At 43.1% G+C, this 23,604-nt stretch overlaps 1 protein-coding gene across 3 annotated transcripts in view; it reads right to left on the bottom strand.

Annotated features, from left to right (window-relative positions):
• FNDC3A (fibronectin type III domain containing 3A) overlaps positions 1 to 15,473 on the bottom strand; it is a 139,427-nt gene extending 123,954 nt beyond the window's left edge. The window contains exon 1 of one of the 3 annotated variants that reach the window (XM_068419543.1): positions 15,300 to 15,473. The gene's annotated coding sequence lies outside the window, so the exon portion shown is untranslated. Of the gene's footprint in view, positions 1 to 15,134; positions 15,201 to 15,299 lie in introns of those variants that run through there. The other 2 variants (XM_068419558.1, XM_068419549.1) reach the window with 2 other exon arrangements.
• Positions 15,474 to 23,604: the final 8,131 nt, after the last annotated feature.

Genomic DNA, 23,604 nt, shown 5'->3' with positions numbered 1-23,604 from the left:
CAACACTTACAGCAACTTAACAGTCTTTCACATCCTAATTCTCTGAAATCTGGTGACCAACAGATACAAACATGTATTATTACAGAGGGCTGTTCACAAGAGCCTTGATTCTATAGAACAAAAGGACAGAAGTTTAAGCGGGGACAAGACAAAAGTGCCTAACACAGACAGGCACAGCATAAGGAACAGGCCCAATGAAATCCATGCTAAATGTTTCCAAATTGCATGTTGCTATTACATGAGAAGTGACAAAACCAGGGCTATTCCATGATTTCTTTGTCAGTAGTGCAGTTTCATACATGCTTCGGCCTGTATCACATTACAGCTGCCAATTCGAGGTTGCCATAAGGTGTGTTTCCCCAGTGAGCTCGGTACAGTGGAGCAGGTGGGCATTCCTCCTTCACTCAGGTCCTCCTGCAGCTATGCTTCCCCAGGAACCACAGGCAAAGCTCATCCTCAGGTCCAGACAACTTCCAGTAAGAAGGAAAAGCTTCTCTAAACAGGAGACGACACTTAGTAGGTTTTGTCAAAGACCAAGGAATGAATTTACAGAACCAAAAAGACCATAAAACCATCGCCCAATTTTAACACATGAAATGCTTTGATTTTGCCTTCTCCAACATGAGGACAGCAGTTGCACTTTAAAAATAAATATCTTTCAAACAGATGAAGTAATAAAGCCCTATTTTATTTAGATTAGAGCCTCACATCTGAGTGACTCTTCTTTTCAAGAAGATACAAGCTACGATTTAAACTTTTCCTGTGATTGAGGCGTTTATAAGTACTCACCATGTCCATTCTTTAGTGCCTACTGTGAGATAAATTTATTCTTTATTATTTCCTACAGTCCTTAAAAGATATCTCCTGCCTGCCAACTTAAGGCTTGTAAAAATTGCTATTGTGATTCCTTCCAATCTGTCAAATCAGCCATCCAGTTCAGAAGTCATCAGATGTACAAATATGCTAAAATGAGGAAAATTCTAGAAACAAAATACACCAGTGCATCCCTAGGGTGAAGAGGAAAGAATAAACCATATGCAACAGATGTTAGTCATGTCACTTAATGCACTACTGGATAAAGCTCAGATACAGTGATGTGGCTGGTGTAGAAATGTGTTAGAATATAAATACCCAGAGATCCATAAGGTTGTAGCTGAGCTATTAATGTTGAAGCATGCTGAAGAGTTTTGTGTTTGTTTTTAAGAATCAGAATTGAGCAGAATGATTTTTTTTTTTTCCCCCATATATTTACCATATTTTCTAGTCACAGTTTTGGATGTGGCAATTACAGTATGGTGGCTTTTCTTTTTCAGTTCTCAACTAAGTGTTTCCTGGAAAACTTAATAAAACATTTTCCAACAGAACAGAGAAGTGTTATTTTTTTTGTTAGAAGAAAGGTGTTCTGTGGAACATTTATTTCACTAATTTGACAATCTCCTTTTAAGTAAACTGAAACTGAAATGGCCATTCCCTTCAATCCCATTGCTCATAATACTAAAGTTGCAAATAGGCAATATAGGAAAATTTTAAAAAAGTATAGTTTCATAAAGTAAATCAAAGTCTGACATTCACTAGAATCTATATATCAAAATAGTTAAAAATGAAGATACACAAAATGTTTTAATAAACACTGGAACTCCCTATAGGAAAAAAGAATCTACAACCTCTACCAGAAATATGGAAATACTTCAACTGTAGCTCTCAAGTTGTGGCGCAGACACTCACTAAACACAATTCTCAAAGAAGTCTGAGAAACGCGATACACGTCTCTGTTCATGTTACCACTGGAAGGCGAACCCTAAAAGTTGTAAAGCGAACGCAATACTGTTATGAAGAAAACACTGATTGATGAGCAAATGCAAGTTGCACTTGAACAGGCAAAATGGTTACCGGCCCTAACTCACTCCCAATAGTTGCTGCCTGTTCTTTTCAAAGCATGAATGGCCAAGCCTCACACCGGTAAACCTTAGCATCGCAGGAGTTAAGCACGTTATAGTAAATCAATACTTACTTCAGGTTACCTTCATACACCAGGTTGTGAACTGCAATGTAGGAACAGTTTCAAATGCAGTTCATGCATTCATGTCATGGGTACTATAACCTATATAAGAATGCATAGTAGATACTTGGAAACACTCCAGCTGTTCAAGTTTAATGCGTTTGTGTTTATGAGCCAGCAGCTTTTGAATCTGAGCCAAAGACATTAAGCTCTTACTAGTAGCTGATGTACAAAACTCAACTTTTGAAGGTGAAGACTACATAGAGAAGAACTAGACACTGATAAATCAGTCATCCAGAAAGGCACAATATGTCCATGGACAATTACCACCTCGTCTTACCCAGCACAACTGTTAAATGCTTGACTGTACATAACAAGATCAGTGCAATGGAGACTACCTGAAAACACAACGTTCTGGTTTTAAATGTTACTATTATTAGATTCTTAAAAAACATCCACAGCCCTCATTTGGATGAAGTACATGTAACATGAAGTTGTTGCATAAGAAGAATTCAGTACTTTCCAACTATTTGCCCCTCCCTCTTATATCTTCAAAGAAAAGAAGCCTAAACTGGTTCTGTAACTTTTAAGAAGCGATAAGTGCAACCACATCGCAAATCTGAATTAATCTGTTCATTTTATTCAGAACTAAGTTTGATAGTGTGCATTTTAAAAATCCATGAGTAAATTGTCAGCATCTGGGTGCAAACTTATGCAGGTATCAATCTGATTCACCATCACACATTATTTGAGAGCTGTACTGTGGCCTCTTTTGTCTTACAGGAACAGCTTCCTTTCAGATACTCTCGGGAAGCATCCTCAAAAAGAAATGAGAGGAGCAAACTGCATAATGTATTTTTTGCACCACTTATAAAGATCTCCAGTGTAACTCCACTTCATATACGCTATGCTGATCTAAACTATGGGGCTGTTTTCTTTTACACTCTTGTTACTCTCAAGAACTTCCTTAAACCCTCCTAGTTTTACTTTTATACCAGCTAAATTAGGTTCTTCTAAGCTTCTGCCAGGACTGGATTTCCTTCAGTTTATTTTCTGAAAATCACATGGGTTCAAAAAGAACTTGGCCTTTCCCAGTTAACCATTACTCTTGCCTTTATTTCTGTCCAAGAACATGCTTATTTTTTCAGAAAACAAGCAAATTCAATGCCAAGAATCAAGCTACTTCCTCATTTGTTATCGACTCCCCCTTTTCGGTAGCTATGAGTAGCAAGGACAAATTTTCAAAATAATTTTTCATGTGATTCCTTTGCAGCAAACTAAAAACATGGATATATTTTTATTAATGTGATGCAACTGGTCAGCGAGATAAATTTATTGCAGGGACAGCTGCCGGTGTCGGAGCTACAAAGAGTGTATGACTCAAGCAGAACAAGCAGCTTTGAAAGAACTCTTATGAAACAGCTTTCTCCTGCTCATTCTGAAAAATGAAAACTATGCTATCCAAATGCAAGATGACATAGGATCGATGAGGCTACAAGTCTAACAGATTTTAAAATTTCTCTCCACTGATTCTTTTTGGAAAACCTGCAGGTCTCTGCTTCCATAAGGAACACGATAATAGCACAGAACATGACATGTCAAAACAGGCATATGAAAACTACTTCTCAAAAGTAAAAATGCACCAAAAAATAAGGTGTTTTGAGGCCTAACAAATACATTTGAAAGATGTTCTTCTATCAAGACTTTAAACTGCTGTAAGTCAGTTCTGCTAAATCGTACTAGCAGCTCCCACTTGCGCCACTGCAAGCAACTCGGCAACAACACAGTGGATTGAACTGGAGGACAGATGTAGTTTAAAATTAATCTTACAAAAATCAGTCAGTTTTAATATAAAACAGTTGCCTGATCCACTTCACTTATGCAAATACACAAATGAATGCCAAGCATCGGAATAAGCAGGGAGGAACTGCTTCTTCCAGTGTCAATGCATAGCATTCATGAAGCTACAGACCACGGTAGTAAAAAAGGTCAAGAGGCAGTCACCCTGTCAGGTGCTTCACTTCCCTAGTATTAAACTTAGCCACAATGGTACTGAAGCTGTTATTTGCATGCCATATAAAAAAAAAAAAAAAAAAAAAAATCAAAGTGGAGTAAGTCAAACAGCATCTCCAGCTGAATGCAACTCTTGAAAACTAAATATGTTACTTGTACAAGAGCTCTCCAATGGAGGAGTCTCTGCAACCACAGAAGAGGAAGATGGCAAAACAAGCGCAGGTTTCTTAGATGATACCAGCACTCCCTTCTCCCAAGTTCCACTCCCTCCTCCAGGAAAAGTTTTAGTCAGTTAAAACACCCTGAGACCAACTAGTTTGATTGCCCAATCAAGTCAAGAGGACAAAGCTCCTCTCAGCTTCCTATTTTATATATGAAGTTGCAACAATGAATAGTTGTCAATTCATTAACAAAAATAAAGCCACAAAATCAGAAATTAATCTGTTTGCAGCTTTATTGCCATGATGTACATAATTAAATGTACTGAAGTACTTTTAAAATTTATTACTTGAATTATGTTCATTTATCCTCACCATCGGAAAGCCATTGAGTGGAATGTGCATATATACTAATATTGTTATATGTGGGCAGTCAAGTTATTAGCAAGCCTGAAGAAGTTAAAACAAATGACATTTCAATTTTATCTAAGACAGATCATTGTAAGCACTACGCACTTCTGCAGTTTCTTTTAGCCCTCATTTCTTAGTACTTTGTTTCAATATCTTCAATCTACCTTCACACTAGACTAAATGAGTAAAGAAATAATTTTCTTAAAGTATGGCCTTCCCCATTTACATTTTTAAATAGATTCCATACGATTTGCAGAGGCATGGTAACTCTTGCGGCTTATGATACTTACTCTTTCTGTAGAAAGTCCCCTAACAGCCTATCAATACATATATTAAAATATTAGTGAATAGTTACAGTCATGGTCCTCTATCATTGCCAAGACATTGCACGTCATCAAAGCTTTTGCATTGGACCTTCTTATCCATTCAATTTTTGCTTACAGATTAGTTTTCAGCTACATGCATGCTTTTTGCAGATCATTACTACTTGATTCGCTACAACCCTCTAAAACATGTTCCTCTGCCCCAAAGTAAAACTAATCCACTTGATATTCTGTTGCTTATGTCTCAAGTTTCCTTCTGTCAAGTCATGTAGTAGATACAGTTTTTCCAGTTAAAAGAACAAACTCCAAACAACAAAAGCCTGCAGTCCGAAAACTGAAAGTTAGATAAGAAGGATTTATTTTGTAATCAAAGGACCAAGATATGGTATTGAGTATATTACGTTAGCAAGGGGAAATGAGACAGCAGCTTGGCAATAGCCCATGCTTGTAGGATCTTGCATAAGTAGAGCTTGGGCTTTGTTTACCACAGACATAGGATTTGTACATTGGGGAAACTCAATAGGATTTATAGGGAGGTATTTACACTTGTGAACTACAGGGTTTTTTTTATTTTATACTGAAGGTAACAGTAAAGTTCTAAGTTTGTTAAGTTCATTTTCACCTCAAGTTATTCGAGATCAAAAGACATTAAGAACTGAGCTTCACAGATTTAAATGCAACAAATGTACAAAAAACCTGAAGCAAAATCAAAAAGAACTGTCATGCAGAAGGTAAAGGTAACGTTTCTGCGCCACGTATTCCTTTTCACTCCCAGTTACTGAATCACGTTACTATCACACCTGTCACAGTATAAATCCTTTTGGACCTTGTCGCTTTCCCTGCAGACAGTTTCCAAGACTTTGACAAATAGTTTTTTCAAATCATTGAATGCATTGGTTCAATTTTGTAAATTTTCATAGTTATGAAACAGGTTTTTTGACACTATATTATAGAAGCTCATACGTCGCCAGAAAGTAGAAAGACTTGTTTTAGTGCTTCTGGAAAGCAGAAGATACTTATCACCTCTTAGAAAGTGCTGTGCTTCTCTCTTACTAATGGATTATAAAAATGAAGTCTACTGGTCAAACTGGGATTGAAAACTTGTAGATATTTTCATTTTTGACAACTCTTTATGCCCAAAGTAATTAAATATAAGGTACAATATTTACCATTGCCTATAAATGAAGAGGTTTTGCAGCACATCTTTTCAACTGTCCTAAATGCTTCAGAACAATTCTGGAAGCAAAGCCAGGGGGGAGGTACACTATAGGCATATTCAGCACTCCTGTTTAACTTCTGCAAATTGCTAATGGGATGGTGTTCGGCACCCAAGATACCAAACTGAAAGAGAGGGTACCAATGTTAACCTAGGTGATGCTTTGACTGCAAAACAGTATGACCAGAAGAGGGACCAGGCATCCCAGAAAAGCAAAAACTTACTGGGAGACAAAAATACAAATTCAGTTAAGCAAACTGGTAGATACACAGGTAGGTCTGGTAAGACCAAGACCAACAAATGTGCTTGCCTAGACATAAATGGTGAAAGTTTATTTGGAGCCATGAACACAAAGAGGGCAAAGTATGTCCAGTCTAACTCAGTTTGAGGGTTCTGTGAAGATACCACCAATGAAAGTGGTGTTAAAGTTCTAATAAAGGGTTTGAAAAACGCAAGGGAATTCCATTCCTGAGGTACTACAACTGTAAACAGAAAAGCTGTTTTTGGTCTAAACCAATACACTCAAAAAGAGTAGTAACACAGTCCTCTACACAGCCGTGTCATCAAAATGAAGAACAACAGTTTCTGCAGCACATATTCTAACTAAAACAGATTATTAATACACTCAAGAAAGGGTGCATGACCTAGCAGGTGAGCATAAGAAGACTTCTTATTATACAGGGGAGTCCAGCAAGAAAACAACACCTAAAAATTCTATTTCTATTTACATTTTGTTACAAGTCATCTACGACAGCTTAGCAAAAAAGTCTGAAGATTTTCACTGGTTACAGGCTCAAGACTACGTGAGCAGCTGGAACAGGACCAGATCTCTGGGGGGTGAATGGAACAACAACTTCAAAAATATTGTTCCATCTGAAACTAAATGTAAATTAACTGGAACAATTAAAGATGACAACCTACAAGAAACATGTGATACTATTAAGCGTTACAGACACTTTCTAAACATCCTCATACCGCATCAGCCCTACAAAATACAGACCCTGTGATGACAATCCAAAATATTACCAGACAAACAAAACCACTAAACTATGGATAGATAAGTTTAAGAAAGAGGCTAATAGTGTTTTTCTACTGGCATCAAGTGAACATCAGCACTAAGGAAGCTCAAAGTTTACTGCATATGGCAAAGAATGAGAAAAAAAAAATGGTCATTTCTGTAATTAGGAAACATTGGCCCCAGAAGCAAAATAAACTTTGTGTTTGCTGAACAGAAAAAGCAGCAATGTACTCATTCCAAACTACTATCACTTTCCTGAGATACAGACAGTATCTTTTAGTTAAGCTAAAGAGTTGACAGTACAAGTCAAATCTATTTTTTGATAGATGACAGCGGCGGCAGCAACTTGAGGTTAGTGTGGGGGCGAGGGCGACATCGGGCTGTAACCGGGCAGTTTTTGTACTCTGGGCCGCCCCCCGAGCATCAGCCCCGAGCTGCTTCCCCCCCCACCCCGGACCCGGAGGTTCCCGGCAACGAATCAGGAGAGGAGGGGGCGTAGCCGGAGGCACCGCGGGCGATTTAAACGCACCACCCCCTGCTGATTGGGTGATAAAAAGCCTCCTGGAGGGCAGGGACTAGTCCCTAGCCAGAGAGGAGAGGGAGACTCAGCAGTGACTGGGTGTGTCCCAGGGCGGGGGAGGCCGCAGCAGTTTGCAGCTCGTTGGGGAGGGCGCTGACTCCCTCCCAGTGCACAAGGCGAGGAAGGTGCCAAGGAGCTGTGAACCAGGGGTGTCACCAACAGGTATTTCCCAGTTCAGTGGAAGAACAATGATATCTACCCGGTGGAAGAAGACCAAAATGGATGTGGGAACCCAGACAGAGCTCCCACGGAAGGAGGCGATGGTGCAGGTCATAGGCTGCAGGGAATGCTACAGCGTCTCTGTGGTGTCAGGGGGCTGTGTGCGCTGTGAGCAGGTAGATGATCCGCTCGACCGAGTGGCACAGCTGCAAAGCCAGGTTGAAAGGCTTCAAGCCGAAGTAGAAAGGCTTAGGTGCATTGGGGAGGCTGAAATGGAGATAGACTGGTGGAGCCAGGCTCTGCCCTCCCTGCAACAAAAATGGGAGCACCTGCCGGAGAGCTCCCAGGATCGAGGGACCCCTGTACTCTGCCCCTCTCAGGTGGAAAACAATAACCTAGAGGAGAGGAGTGAGTGGAGACAAGTCTATGGCCGTGGCAAAAGGCGAGTGCCCTCCTTGCCTACCTTGCCTCCACAGGTGCCTCTGAACAATAGATATGAAGCCCTAGTGGAATACAGCCAGTCCAATGGGGATGTGGCGGAGAGGCAACCTATATCAGAGGTCCCACCACAGTCAGAAAAACCTGACAGGCGTATAGCTACCTCCTCCACAAGGAAGAAGAGAAGAGTTTTAGTGGTTGGAGACTCCTTCCTAAAGGGATCTGAGGGCCCAATATGCAGAGCTGACCCCCATCACAGGGAGGTCTGCAGCCCGCCTGGAGCCCGAATCAGGGATATCACCAGGAAACTCCCCAACCTGGTGAAGGCCACAGTCTACTACCCCCTGCTGATCTTCCAGACAGGTGGGGAAGAAGCTGCATCCCGTAGTCTGAGGGGGATGAAGAAAGACTACAAGGCCCTAGGACGGTTGGTGAAAGAGTCTGGGGCACAAGTTGTTTTCTCCTCCCTCCTTCCATTTTCAGGTGATGACGTGGGATGGAATAGTAGGATTCTCTCTATTAATGCCTGGCTACGAGACTGGTGCTACAGGCAGGGCTTTGGGTTCTTTGATAATGGCTGGTTCTATAAGACACCAGGCGTGACCGTAATACATGGGAAAGGTTTATGTCGTAGGGGCAAAAGGGTTCTGGGACAGGAATTAGCAGGGCTCATTCGGAGAGCTTTAAACTAGATTCGAAGGGGGATGGGGTAGTAGCTGGGCTTGCACCACTGGGGCAACGCTCTAGTGTTGAGGTAGACCAGGAGGCCTCCCATCCCTCTGGGGTGAAATCGGTGTGCCCAGCTCGCTCCCTGAAATGCCTGTACACCAATGCACGCAGCATGGGGAATAAACAGGAGGAGTTGGAAATCTGTGTTCGGTCGGGGGGCTATGATCTAGTGGCAATTACAGAGACTTGGTGGGACGCCTCGCATGGGTGGAATGTGGTCATGGATGGCTATGTCCTGTTCAGGAAAGACAGGTCGCTAAGGAGAGGTGGTGGAGTTGCTTTTTATGTGAGTGAGCAGCTAGAATGTATTGAGTTCTGTCCAGGGGCGGATCAGGAGCGAGTTGAGAGTTTGTGGGTGCGAATTAAGGGGCAGGCTGGCAGGGGTGATACTGTTGTGGGTGTCTGTTACAGGCCACCAGATCAGGATGAGGAGGGTGATGAGGCCGCCTACAGGCAGCTGAGAGCAGTCTCTCAATTACAGGGCCTGGTTGTCATGGGGGATTTCAACTACCCTGATATTTGCTGGGAGGCCTACTCAGCCAGCCATCCTCAGTCCAGGAGGTTCCTCCAGTGCATTGATGATAACTTTCTGATGCAAATGGTGGATGAGCCAACTAGGAGAGGAGCGCTGCTGGATCTTATCCTCACTAACAAGGAGGGTCTGGTTGAAGAGGTGAAGGTTGAGGGCAGCCTTGGTTGTAGTGACCATGAGATGGTAGAGTTCAGGATCTTATGTGGCAGGAACAGAACAGCTAGCAGAATCACAACCCTGGACTTCAGGAGGGCCAACTTCGGCCTTTTCAAGCAATTGCTAGGGGAAATCCCATGGGACAGGGTACTAGAAAGTAAGGGGGCTCAAGATAGTTGGTTAGCATTCAAGGACTGCTTCTTCCGAGCTCAAGATCAGAGCATCCCAACAGGTAGGAAGTCAAGGAAGGGTACCAGGAGACCTGCATGGTTGAACAGGGAACTGCTGGGCAAACTCAAGTGGAAGAAGAGGGTGTACAGATCGTGGAACGAGGGGCTGGCCACTTGGGAGGAATATAAGTCTATTGTCAGAGGATGTAGGGAGGCAACTAGGAAAGCTAAGGCCTCCTTGGAATTAAACCTTGCAAGAGAGGTCAAGGACAACAGAAAGGGCTTCTTCAAATACATTGCAGGTAAAGCCAACACTAGAGGCAATGTAGGCCCACTGATGAATGAGGTGGGGGCCCTGGAGACAGAGGATAAAAAGAAGGCAGAGTTACTGAATGCCTTCTTTGCCTCTGTCTATACTGCTGGAGGCTGTCCTGAGGAGCCCCGGACCCCTGAGGCCTCAGAAGAAGTCAGGATAGAGGAGGAATCTGTCTTGGTAGATGAGGGCTGGGTCAGGGACCAATTAAGCAATCTGGACATCCATAAATCCATGGGCCCTGATGGGATGCACCCGCGGGTGCTGAGGGAGCTGGCGGAAGTCATTGCTAGGCCACTCTCCATCATCTTTGCTAAGTCGTGGGCAACGGGAGAGGTGCCTGAGGACTGGAGGAAAGCGAATGTCACTCCAGTCTTCAAAAAGGGCAAGAAGGAGGACCCGGGGAACTATAGACCGGTCAGCCTCACCTCCTTCCCCGGAAAGGTGATGGAACAACTTGTTCTTGGTGCTGTCTCTAGGCACATCAAGGATAGGGGGATCATTAGGGGCACTCAACATGGCTTCACCAAGGGGAAGTCATGCTTAATCAACTTGATTGCCTTTTATGAGGACGTAACCCGGTGGATAGATGATGGTAAAGCTGTGGATGTGGTCTATCTCGATTTCAGTAAAGCGTTTGACACTGTCTCCCACAGCATCCTCGCAGCTAAACTGAGGAAGTGTGGTCTGGATGATCGGGTAGTGAGGTGGATTGTGAACTGGCTGAAGGAAAGAAGCCAGAGAGTGGTGGTCAATGGGACAGAGTCCAGTTGGAGGTCTGTGTCTAGCGGAGTCCCTCAAGGGTCGGTACTGGGACCAGTACTATTCAATATATTCATTAATGACTTGGATGAGGGAATAGAGTGCACTGTCAGCAAGTTCGCTGATGACACCAAACTGGGAGGAGTGGCTGACGCGCCGGAAGGCTGCGCAGCCATTCAGAGGGACCTAGACAGGCTGGAGAGTTGGGCGGGGAGAAATTTAATGAAATATAACAAGGGCAAGTGTAGAGTCCTGCATCTGGGCAAGAACAACTCCATGTATGAGTACAAGTTGGGGCAGACCTGTTGGAGAGCAGCATAGGGGAAAGGGACCTGGGGGTCCTAATGGACAGCAGGATGACCATGAGCCAGCAGTGTGCCCTTGTGGCCAAGAAGGCCAATGGCATCCTGGGGTGGATTAGAAGGGGTGTGGTCAGCAGGTCAAGAGAGGTTCTCCTCCCCCTCTACTCTGCCCTGGTGAGGCCGCATCTGCAATATTGTGTCCAGTTCTGGGCCCCTCAGTTCAAGAAGGACAGGGAACTGCTAGAGAGAGTCCAGCGCAGAGCCACGAAGATGATTAAGGGGGTGGAACATCTCCCTTATGAGGATGTTGGAGTTGGGATGAGGGAGCTGGGTCTCTTTAGCTTAGAGAAGAGGAGACTGAGGGGTGACCTCATTAATGTTTATAAATATGTAAAGGGCAAGCGTCATGAGGATGGAGCCAGGCTCTTCTCAGTGACATCCGTTGACAGGACAAGGGGCAATGGGTGCAAGCTGGAACACAGGAGGTTCCACATAAATATGAGGAAAAACTTCTTTACGGTGAGGGTGACCGAACACTGGAACAGGCTGCCCAGAGAGGTTGTGGAGTCTCCTTCTCTGGAGACATTCAAAACCTGCCTGGACGCGTTCCTGTGTGATATGGTCTAGGCAATCCTGCCCCGGCATGGGGATTGGACTAGATGATCTTTCGAGGTCCCTTCCAATCCCTAACATTCTGTCATTCTGTCTGTCATTCTGTTATTTATACTAGATCTGGTCCTAGAGGAAAAGCAACAGCTCACAATTCAACTCGTGCACTATATACTGCAGCCAAGTTGAATTTTGCTACAAATTGCCTGGGAATTTCCCCAAGTCAACAGCCTTAAAGAAATGGATAATAAAAATATAGAAGTGTTATTGACAGATATTACAGAGAAAATCTAACTCATATTTTAGATCACAGAAATGCACTGATGAAACACGACATGCTACCTGTAGACATTTTAGCAGAGATTGAACTAGAAATCCCATAACAATTAGAAGCTGGAGGTCAAAAAAAGGTACGGAGTTGCTGGATGCTGGAGGAAGGTAGAATTCCTCAGGTTCCCGGAGGCACCGACAACAAATATCAGTGGCTGCAGACAACACCACTGTCTGGGAAATGGGCCTGCAGCCTCACAAAAGCTGTCTTCTCTAGTATCTGTCTGTCTGGGAATGAACTGTATGAAAACTGTATCTTTGCCAATTCCCCCCACCCACCCAAAGAGGGGGACTGGGCTAGGTTATAGGATTTGCCACTTCGACAGAGGTATCAATAGACAATCGGAACACCAGTACGTAACATGTTCCAAGCATTCAATATTTCTAGAGACCAACACATTTACAATAGCATACACTATTTCAGAAGTGACCTGCTAGCAAGGTAAATTAGTATGTTGCCTAAAAGCATTTAGAAGTTAAAATCCTTTAAGAGAAAGTATTGACAAAGATGAAAAATTGTACCTCTCAAAGTCAGGCTTTAAGGATTTTGCTTCCTAGTAAGTCCTAAGACAGAACACTGCAGAAGCATGTTCAGTTGAGGAGTTAAAGTTGCAATAACAATTACGAAGGATCTCTTTGAGATATCTTGAGCCAACATGATCATCAGCATAACACTGAGGTAGCTGATGTAAGTCCAAATTCAAGTAAAATTAAATGTCCACAAGGCAAAGAATAACAAACAAAAGCATCCCAAGATCCACAGGACTCACAGCCTGAAGCAAATGAGTGATTAGTCTGAATCATAATTCAAGTTTCTGCAATTACATTACATTATTTCTTATAAAAATCAAAAGCTTCTGAGTTTTAAGTTCACAAACTAGTAGAAACTCCAACTTGAAAAAGGTAGAAATGCCACTAACGGATTGAAATCAGATAACTTAAGTGTTGTGTGTAATGACCTGAGTCTCATGTAACTCATACATCTAGAGCTTGTCATACAGCAAAAGCCTCAGAATATCTCCATCTGCCCTGAAACAAACTGAGACAGTCATCTAATTCTGTTTTAAAGTTATAATCTACAGTAGTCAGCCTGTGACTCTGCTCAAAGAAGATTGCTCTCATCCTGACCAAGTGACCTAAGCAACTGATGACCGAGTCCTGGCCTTTCCGAGGACAAGGATCTGTATCTCTCTTAACTAAGGCTTCCTCTGCCAAAAATCAGTGTTCAATACTCTGACAAAACTGATTCAGCATGTCAGTTTTCCTCCCCAAAGTCACCAGAAAAACTATTCCGGTGTAGTTTGCCAAGTCAAGTTCCAGATTCAATCCACATGCATCAAGATGACTTGTGTACACTCTGTACAGACAGAATGAAACTAGAACTAGACGCCATGTTTCCAAACTTGGTCAGCACCCCTCCTGCTCCTCCACGCTTAGCAGGAACATCAGCTATTAAGAACTCCATCCAATTTGCAACATTGAGTACTACAGATACTCAGCTATTTCCAAATATCATATACGTGCACAGCCTTCTCCCTACCTGAAAGCTTGCTACTTCCCCATTCATCATGTGATTAAATTTCACAATTATTTGAGACCATTTCCTTAAAAAAAAAAAAAAAAAAAAAAGCAAAAAAAATTTAACTGATTGTACTTTCTGTATTTTAAGGACTGCTGAGTTGCTGTGATCCACACTGTTTCACAACACAGAATAAAAACACGTCTATGGATGCAGATTCACATCATGGTTACAGTTAAATTTCTATGCTGTGTAAAGAAGAAAGTTACCCATTGCCAAAACACAAAATAGCTTCTTTTAAGCTCAAAGCTTAGCAGGACTGAGACCTATAGCTTCTAAGACAGAAGCTACCAAGTACTTAGCAGCAAAAAATTAAGAGATTTGAAGTCTTCATGATAATTTAAGACATTTATAACCAGATATGTATTTGATCAACTGCAGACTTAAATTCTAAAAACAAAGAACATTTCATAGAAATTACTTCATGATGTGAGACATTCTGGAATAACACTTGACATCCAAGGTAGCTAATAAATTGCCTTTGACAAGGTTAAACAAATTACTAACGCATCTTGAGATGCCACTCATAAAGCACGATTTGCTCCTACCCAACGTATTTTCCCTTGCTTCTACTGCTTATTTTCTCTACTCCGCACAAGAAAAACCGGCTGAAAAGTTTTGTTTTTCCTCTTAGTTGGTTTCACTTTCTAGTTGCCTGGAAGCAACAAAAAGTTTCCGTTTAGGTTAAAACCAGTCTTGGGTAATACTCTGGAAAGGAGGAATCGGGCATGAATCTAGCTGAAAGAACGCCTCTGCCAGCACTCGGCAAGACGACTGTAGTGTTTTCGGGAAGATTTTTTTTCTCTCCATACAGAAACACACGCTCAACCTCTTCAGCTGCGAGTTCCGAGGGAACCTTTACGGCTTAGCAGGAGAACAACAACAACAAGAAAGAGGTGTTGAAAACCACCACTTCCTTCTCCTCCCCGCCTGTCACAGCCGGCTCAGCTGTTCTGGCCGCGCTTCGCATCTGCTTCTCCTTCCCGAACAACGGCCCTCCTTCCGCGGCAGCCGCGCAGCAGCCCTGCCCCGGGGAGCCCCGCTGCCCGCCGCTGACAGGAGCGGGATCCCCCCGCCCCGGCCGGGAGAGGCGGCTCCGAGCGGCGCAGAAGGAAGCCCGGGAAGGAAGACAGAAAGTTTCTTCAGGGCTCCCCGGGCAGGCGAGGGGGAGAGGCGCGGACAGCGCCATCTCCTCGGAGGCCGGGCTGCCCCCGCCGCGCCCGGCACCGGGGCAGGTAGAGGCGCTGCCTCCGTCCCCTCGCACCCCCCTCCCCGCCCTGCTGAGGGGAAGGGGGCGGTTTGCCAGCCGCCTCGGGGCGGCGAGGGCGCCTACTCACCGCCATGACCCCGCCGGCTCTCCCGGCTAACGGTTCGGTCTCCGCCACGGGCGGGCAGCGGCACCAGGGCGGGGAGCGGAGGGGAGTTCCCGATGGCGCAGCTCGGACAGAGGCGGTGCCGCACCGGCCGCTTCCCCCACCCCCTTACCCGCCCACTCCAGGTACCTGCGCTTTGGCCGCCGCCGCTCCGCCGCTGCCTTTTCCTCCCTTCCCCGCACCTGTCACTGTCTCCCGCGGCGGCCGCCGCTGCTACTGCCGCCACCTTCACCCCGCCACCTCAGCACTCGCCTCCGCCTCCTTCGCCAGCGCGCGGCCGCCATCTTTGTGGAGGGCTGGGAGGGGCCGCGAGGGGGCAGTTGCCTCCAGTGCTCAGTGCGCCTGCGCGGAAAGCTCCCGCTTGGGGGGGTGTCTGTCGGCGGGAGGGGAGGGGTCAGATCTATGGGCGGGGCTGACGGGGCCCTGAGGGGCGGGGCCTGTGAGGAGGGCAGGGCGGGAGCTGCGGGAGGGCGGGGCCTGCGGGGAGGGCGGGGCAGTGTCTGTGGGACAGTGTCTGTGGGGCTGGGGCCTGGGCCTTGGCCTTCACCATGGCCTTGGGGCCTGGGCCGGGCCTGGGCCTGGCCGTGGCCCTGGGCTGGGCTTTGGCCTGGGGCTGGACCTTGGCCTTGGCCATGGCCCTGGGTCCTGGGCTTGGCCCTGGGCTGGAGCTTGGCCCAGGCTGGGCCCTTGCTGGGCAGCATGAATGGCAGGAAGGGCCGCCCCTTCCCTATACACTGAGACAGCCGTTAATACAGCAAAAGTCAAAGACCTTTGAGCCCATCTGCCCTGAGGCCAAGCAGAGCCTCAGTGTGTGTGAGCACCAGAGGTGTTCCCTGCCTGGTGCCCAGGCACTAGCATCTGATGTCTGAGGGGAAAGGGGAAGAAATGTGCTTTTCAAGGCACTTATGCAGGGAGAAACTATCATCCCTCAACACCTGCAATGTTCAGCTGATGTCCTGAATGCTAATTTGTGATTATCCTTTGCTTAATGTTTGTCCTTTCAACCGTTATGGATCAAAATGATTTTACTACAGTATTTGGCTTAATGATCTTCTGCAGCAGTGGACTGAACAGAATGAGGTGTTTTATAAAGTGATTTTGTTAATTTGCCTTGAAGTTCGCTGTTATTAAGTTACTAAGTTGCTATTTCTCTTGCATTTCAGCAGTGTTCGTATCATTTTTATAGCTTAATGGTAGGCAGAAGGTAGCTCCTATCGACAAAGGACGTACCAACCGATGTTTTGCCATCATGGTTGCTCACTGTAGGCCCTGTTTCCAAAACTCGTAATTTCACTGGTGAACAGCATCCTAGACTATGGTACGTCAGATTTCAAAAACTGGAGAGACTTGGGCCCAATCAATATTTGCATGAGCTACCTCGTTAGGTACTGCGGAAAGTGCTGCTGGTGATTCATTCAGTGGCATTCGTCTGTCTATGAGTCAGGGCTGAACAAATGCCACTGCACAGCATTTGTAGGTTGTACCATCCAGGGGCACAAAACTGGAGATCTATGCCAATTGCAGCTGTTAGGAGATCACTGATTTTCCTACCTTACTCCGGTTTCAATACAGGTTTCCAGAATTAGCCAGCAGTTTTGGTGGAATATAGCAAAGGGTTTCCCCAGTTGCTTTTGTCAGGCACCACTTGGTGGTGGTGCTGGGACCAGGAACAGCAGTTGCAGCGGTGGCCATGGGCATCATTGTAGGCAGCCACAGGTCCTGGCTTTGTGTCAGACCATACGGTTTTGAATTGGTCTATGCAGCACCGATTGTATGTGCCCTGCTGCCTGAGAGCCCTGGGAGAGAGCATCCCTCACGCCTTCTCCTGTCTTCCCAGGGGTGCTGCTCCCTCATGTCCCTTGCACGTGAAATTAAGAAATCTGTGCAATGTTTTGGATGTATGAGTGCAGACATACAGCTGGGACAGGGAAAAGTTGGGAGTGTTTTGGACTTTTCTCCCCCTCCAAACACTGGTCCTGGTGGTGTGTAAGTTTGCATTGCATGACACAGTCATTCATCTGCTTCGTTCTTTTTTGGATCATAGATATATAAATATGTGTATATAAAATTCCATTTTCTGCTGATTCTGACCAATTAAAGTCACCTGAGAATCATTCCAAGTAATATTAAAAGTGGGTGGAAGGCATGGGGGAACCAATATAACGACCTCCTTTTCTCTTTTTAGGGACTCGTGCATAAATGGATTTTTCTAAAACAAAACTAAATTAGATTGGGATTATTTACCAGCCTAAATTGTCTGTACAGATCTTATCTATGGATGACTGATGATTGACCAAGTGCTCTTGCTTTCATCCATTGCAGAACTTCCCAGGAGATCGCACGGAGACAGAATTTCTTTACAGTATCATACCAGATATACATCCAAGTGCTAATGATGAACATTTATGACATTGATGTTGTAGCTAAAGCCAATAGAGGAGAGGAGATAAATCCATCATGGGAACGTTTTCAAGAGTACCCTCTTAAGATACAATCTTGACTGTAGAGTAATGCCCCCCTTGTTTGCCTCTCTTTAGTCAAATAAAGGTACTGTCTCCAGAGAACTGTGAAGAATTGGTGTTATTACAGTCATTATTTCATGTTTGCATTAAGTTGTATTTACTTAACAAAATATGTAGCAATGTAGCACCTGGGATCAGAATTGGGCAACTCACGCTCATTTTAAAATCTACGTCACTTGATCCAATTCTTCATTTCTCTCCATCTTTGCAGCAAAGGGAGAAAACCTCCACTTCTAAAGTTAAAATAAGTGGCTTAAAGTTTAAAATGTGGCTTAAGTTGGGCGGTTCAGCCAGTCTTCCATGCACAGTGCCCCCCTCTGTAGTGAGTGACCTGTCTTTACACCTGCAGCCGAATTTGTAGGTCACCTGTACCTGTGCCAGAAGCGAGAACGGTGACCACTCTTGGTAGCGGCAGCTCTGCTGTTGTCACACGGATCTCCCTGAGCCTGTAAAGGCAGTGGTTGCCAAACACAGATCAGCAGACCTGCAGTCAAACTTTATGGTGTCTTGTGTACCACCAACAAACAAGTTTATCATTCAAACTTCAGTTGAAAATTCTAGTAGGAACATTTACCATGGTCTAATGGACCACAAGGGCAGCAGGTTGGACTGTGGACTATGAAAGCCATGAAGTCAGTAGCACTGCTGTCTTCTACCAGACAAGCAGCATGTGTATAATGCAAAACAATTAAAGAAGTACAGCCGGTGTTTATTTTCTAAAACAAGTAACTAATGCATGAATATAGCTCCCCTAAAATAAACAAGCTGTAAGATGATAGCAGCTTTATAAAGTGAGTGAGGTTTAATTTTGATGTATTGGTAAAAAATTACAGAAATCTTAATTATCACAAAATGGAGTTACTGATTCCTCTATGTCATCTTAGGTACACTGCTTCTTCATCTGAGCTGCATAACACTCATCATATTTGTCCAGATTGCTTTCAAAGAGGCTGCCCATCAGCATAAATTATTTGCTGGTTTCTGATTTGTATGAAAGGATTTGAACTGTAAAAATCCCACTTTAATTTCAGAATGAAGTATCAAAATCAAAGTTTGATGAGAACTGTTTAATACTAGGCACGATTCATTTCAATGGTAAAATACGTGTTAGTGGGGAAAAAAGAGTCTGAGATTTAATTGATATGATCAGCTGTGTTTTTACATAATTTGGCAAACTAGTAGAATTCAAAACACATTGAGCAATGACATATAATAAAATGTTTGTCTTGTCTATAACAGTTTTTTGATGCTTGTTAAAAAATAAATATTGTATGATATATTTTACCATACTTTTCTCAAAATCCTGATGGACAGCTTAAAAAGACATAAATCCACAGTTCTTTGGCTTCTTTATCTGCTTTTCAGGACATGGATGATGAAACAAATCATTCTCTGACATTAAACCAGCTGAAATTTTAGAATGATGGTACCAAAATGAACAGGAGGATTAAACAGATAAAAGTGCTAATCCAGTAAGAGACAACAAAATTCATCCATTCAACTCCTGCGTTACAGAAGTAACACTAACACCGTATCAAGAATTTGGGGGAAATTGCAATTACTTTTTAAACTCAAGTCAAAAACCCCACATACAAACAGTGAAAAATTCCAGACAACGATGTTCACCTTGGCATTCCTGGAACTGATCATTTTGTACCTTGTAAATCTTTATTTGTGGAAATCAGCCACTAGTTGCACAGTGATTTCCCCATCACGAATTAATGCTATGATTTCATATTATCTATTGCCTTGAAACGATACTTAAAGCAGTGGTTGTAGACACCAACAAAGCAGTATTTATTGACCTTATCACTTCTGAAAAACATTGATGTTTGTTTTGGCTTTGTGAACTGGGATATTTCTGAACTGTCTTTGGTGATCTCCCAGTTAACAGTTGGCTTGCGATAGATAAAGCAGAATAATCAGTCAGCCCTGGTTGTAATCAAAATATTTACCAGAAGCATACTTTGAATTTGTGCTTCTGCTTGGAGTTAGTTTGAAATAATTTTGTAGCCTTCCTTTTCAAACCATGGTGAGAAGTTAGATGTTAAAAGATCAATTGTATGGAAACAGAAAGACTTACAAAACTCATATGTGGAATTTAAGTGGCTAGGTTACCAGTCCATATTTATAATAGAAGATTTTCCTTCTTGAATATACAGGAATTGCACACCCAAGTTTAGACTTTTCGAGATTTGCTCTCAGGATAAATGGTAGCTTTCACCTGATGGATCACTTGAGTGTCAAGTGTGAATTTTCTGGAAGATCATCTTTCTTTTGGTGAAAGAGCTGTACCTGGCAGAGTTTAGGGTGGGCTCACAGTGTTTAGGACTTTTTGACTGAGCTGAGTAGCAAGGAAGTTACCTTCCCCATTTGAGCAACTCTGCCTCTAACTTGAGGAGTTTCGAGACACAGAAGATTTCCATTATCTCATTCTGAAATGCTGGGTTTGGGGTTTCTGCTGTGACTCTTTTTTTTCCAGCCCTTTGAAATACCAGGCTCATGTTGTGCTTGCAAACAAAGAAGCTGAAGAAAGTTTTCTCCAACCTCTTCACATAAGGGTGTATTTCAAGCTTGTTCAGTAAAAAGGCCTTGCAGTGCAAGTCCTTGTCTGGCAAGATAACAGCCTGAGTTCAATGTGCTTGTGGAATACTAATTAGTCTCTTCATTCTGATTTTCCTGTTTTCTTCTTTTTTTTTTTTTTTTCCAAGAAGACTGAATATTTAGCATGTCGCCAACATTCTCAGTGGTTTTCTAGAAGAATTTAACTGCTTCATGCTGGCTTGGAGAAAGCTGGTTCCTCTCATATTTATTTCAAGTATTTTTCTTCCAAATGAAGTATCCAGACAGTGTGAAAGCATCATCTGTGTGTTTAGACAAATACTGTTTGCACCTAAAAACTCTGTGACAGTGGAAATCGAGTGTACTTCACTAGCTTCAGAATAATGAAGCCATTGAAAAATCTTCAAACCAGGATGAACACAAAGAACAGCCTTGTTTTGTGAAGTTCTGTGCAGGAAAAAGCTTAAGTCATGGTTGATGAGGTGTCTCAGAAATGTTAACAGTGTCAAGCAACTGGCAATTGGTTCCTGTAGCAGGAAATGGCAAAGGCAGCTCAGTGCTACAAGCAGTAGAAGCTGGCCTTATTGTTTTTGGAATTGTAGTTTCCTCCTTTTTAATCATCATGTGTTGCAAGTGAATTTGTTTTAGTCCCTGGAGAATACACATTTTGCTTTTGTGTGGTCACTGCTCATCTGGTAAGAACAGTAGTGGCTAATGTACACACAACTCTTGGGCAAACTGAAATATTTAGCTGATCACTTGGTTTATGCAACTGAATTTGTGGCAGAAAAGTTTGGGACATGGCAGGATGAAGAAGGGGAATAGCTTATGCCATGGCAGTCTATTAAAAACAAAGACACCACCCCTGGTTTAGGAGTCTCTGAGCCACAAATTGCTAAGGGCTGGGAAAATATTGGGTAGAAGTATTACTGTGCAGTTGCCCATTGCATTGCTGTTGGCCATTGCTGGAGACAGAATGCTGGGCTTTTACAAAGAACTGCTCTTTGATCTGACCCACTGTGCCTGTTTTCATCTACATCTGCTTTTGTATTTTGTCTGTGCAAAAAAAAATGTAACAAAGAAAAGGCTATAAAGAAATTAAATTACGTTATATTAATCTGTAAGGAAAAACTACCCCTTTGAAATCAAAGGCCCCAGACAAGGTTTGTCCAGTCCTGGATGTTGATATAGTTGATGATGAACATTAGTATATGCGAGGAATGAGCAGAAAACATAAGTACCTGCTATGGTCTTAGATTCTTGCCAGGAAAAATTGCTCAATGAAGCGAGATCCTTTTGTTTTCCTTGAAGCATCTCTTTGGTTCTAGCTGATTCTGTTTTAACACTGAAAACTATATAATTCTGCTTTAATTTTTTTCCCGAGTAGCCTGTAATCTTTCCATGCACTTCAAGCAGAGATGGTAGGTAGTTAAACGTTGTGCGTGGCTGATTCTGAATACTACTGCAGATACTTCTGTACAACCCGCAAGACTCCACTGACTGTAGAAGTGAGCAGCTTCTGTTTATTTTTGCATGTTCCTACAAACAAATATACAATTGACAAGTGCTTCCTAATAAAGTGTTAAAAACAAGAACCAAAAAGAATAAAAATAAATAGTCTGGACTTCTATTCGATGGTTTTTAACTCAAGTATTCTTTGAATCAAAGCAATGGGTATGTTCAGTGATGATAACTCAAGCAGATTTCTTGTATGCTGACCTTCCAAATGATAGCAGCCTTGCATTTCTTGGAAGGACCTATCTTTGGAAATGAGGGTCACACAGCTTGAAATGTTGCTGATGGCGTAAAAAGAGAAAATGATATTTCTTCTGCATGGTCTTTGGTCTTCTAAGAATCACTCCCCATTTGTTCCAGGGTAGATGAGCACCACTTCAAAGGCTCCAGCAAGTGAGAACAGTCCAGGGACACAATCCATGTAGTCAGCATGACCCTCTTGCCTCGGTAGACAGGACTTAAGCTCTGTGTCATGGTGGGAAGTTCTACCACTGGCTCACCCTGGATTGTGCAAGAAATACCTGTCTCTGTTTGCAGATCAGATTCTCTTTTGGAAAGATGAAACCTGGGATGTAGCGGACCTCTCTGTGGGCAAAGCTGTGGTTTGAAACTTTTGGCTGAAAAGCAGGCATCAAACCCACAAGAAACAGCAATTATCTTTTGCATATTTTCTTCACGAGTGTTTTCTTTCTATGGTAAGTACTTCAATGTTCTGAGTATTTATTAAAATATGGACATAGGAACTTCAAAAATTCAGGAACTTTGTCATTATTATAATGCTTCTTAAGTAATTCTCTTCCCCTCCCTCTGGTTTTCATCATCTTTTAAATTTAAGGTTTAAGTGTAAGTCATCAGTTTCTTCTACCAGTAACTGATGTGGACCACCAATGTCACGCTTAAAATAAAAAAAAGATAGTTTGCTTTAGATCTCTTTTCATGTAGTGTTTTGGGTTTTCATCTACCTAAGGGTATTAAAGCATGGTCCTTACTACAAAAACATTATTCTGGAGTGAGCAATTTGTTTCATGCAAAATTTGAGATGTCTGGGGAAATGCTAATTTTGGGTTTCCTGGTAGAACACATGATATTTATGTGTGTTTTCCTCATTTCAGATTCTAGTCACAGTGTGGCCTGTCATCGAAGACTTGGTTAACTCTTTCTCCTCTTTTCCTCCAGGATATTGAGTCTTCAGTCTTAGATCAGTCACAAATCCTTCCATTTTGCTATCATTTTTTGTACCTTTGATTTAGACACTATTCTTATATTTTCAGTGCGGTGCAGTGCACCTCATTTTTTTTTTTCCTATTCCATGTTTTTTTCTTCCCTCTGACTTTAAATGAGAATGGATAAAGACCAAGTCTGCCCAAGTTGGCTAGTGTCAGACAAAAGTCTCTTACAATCTTTCTTTCCACTGGCACTTACTGACTGAAGATATAGAATGATGCAATGTATAAATCTTTTTTTGTTGCCTCCTGTATACCTGTAGGGATTCAGCTCCTCTTGGACTTCTACTTGTTCCCCCCTTCAATTTAAGATTATTTTCTTTAATTTCTTTCTGCTGCTGGCACAATGGCATGTTCATTAATCACTCCAACCCGAGGTGCTTGAAAGAAATTCTCTTTATCTGGTGACACAGTTCCAACAGCTTTTGCCTAACAGAACATGTACTTTTACAGAGCTCTTCCCCTGGATATTTTTGTGTGTGTGTCTGGACAGAGAGCCCACTGAAAGGTATAACTGACTGCTACAGGGAGAACAGCTTGGCTGCAAGATAAGGAAAGCAGTCTAGACAGACCTGTCTCAGCACACAGGGTAACATTATTTTGCCTATCTAA

The sequence above is a fragment of the Nyctibius grandis genome, chromosome 2 (assembly GCF_013368605.1).
Source record: "Nyctibius grandis isolate bNycGra1 chromosome 2, bNycGra1.pri, whole genome shotgun sequence".
Classification (NCBI taxonomy): domain Eukaryota; kingdom Metazoa; phylum Chordata; class Aves; order Nyctibiiformes; family Nyctibiidae; genus Nyctibius; species Nyctibius grandis.
The sequence above is the reverse complement of the archived record's forward strand: the minus strand, read 5'-3'. Positions and strand labels throughout refer to the sequence as shown.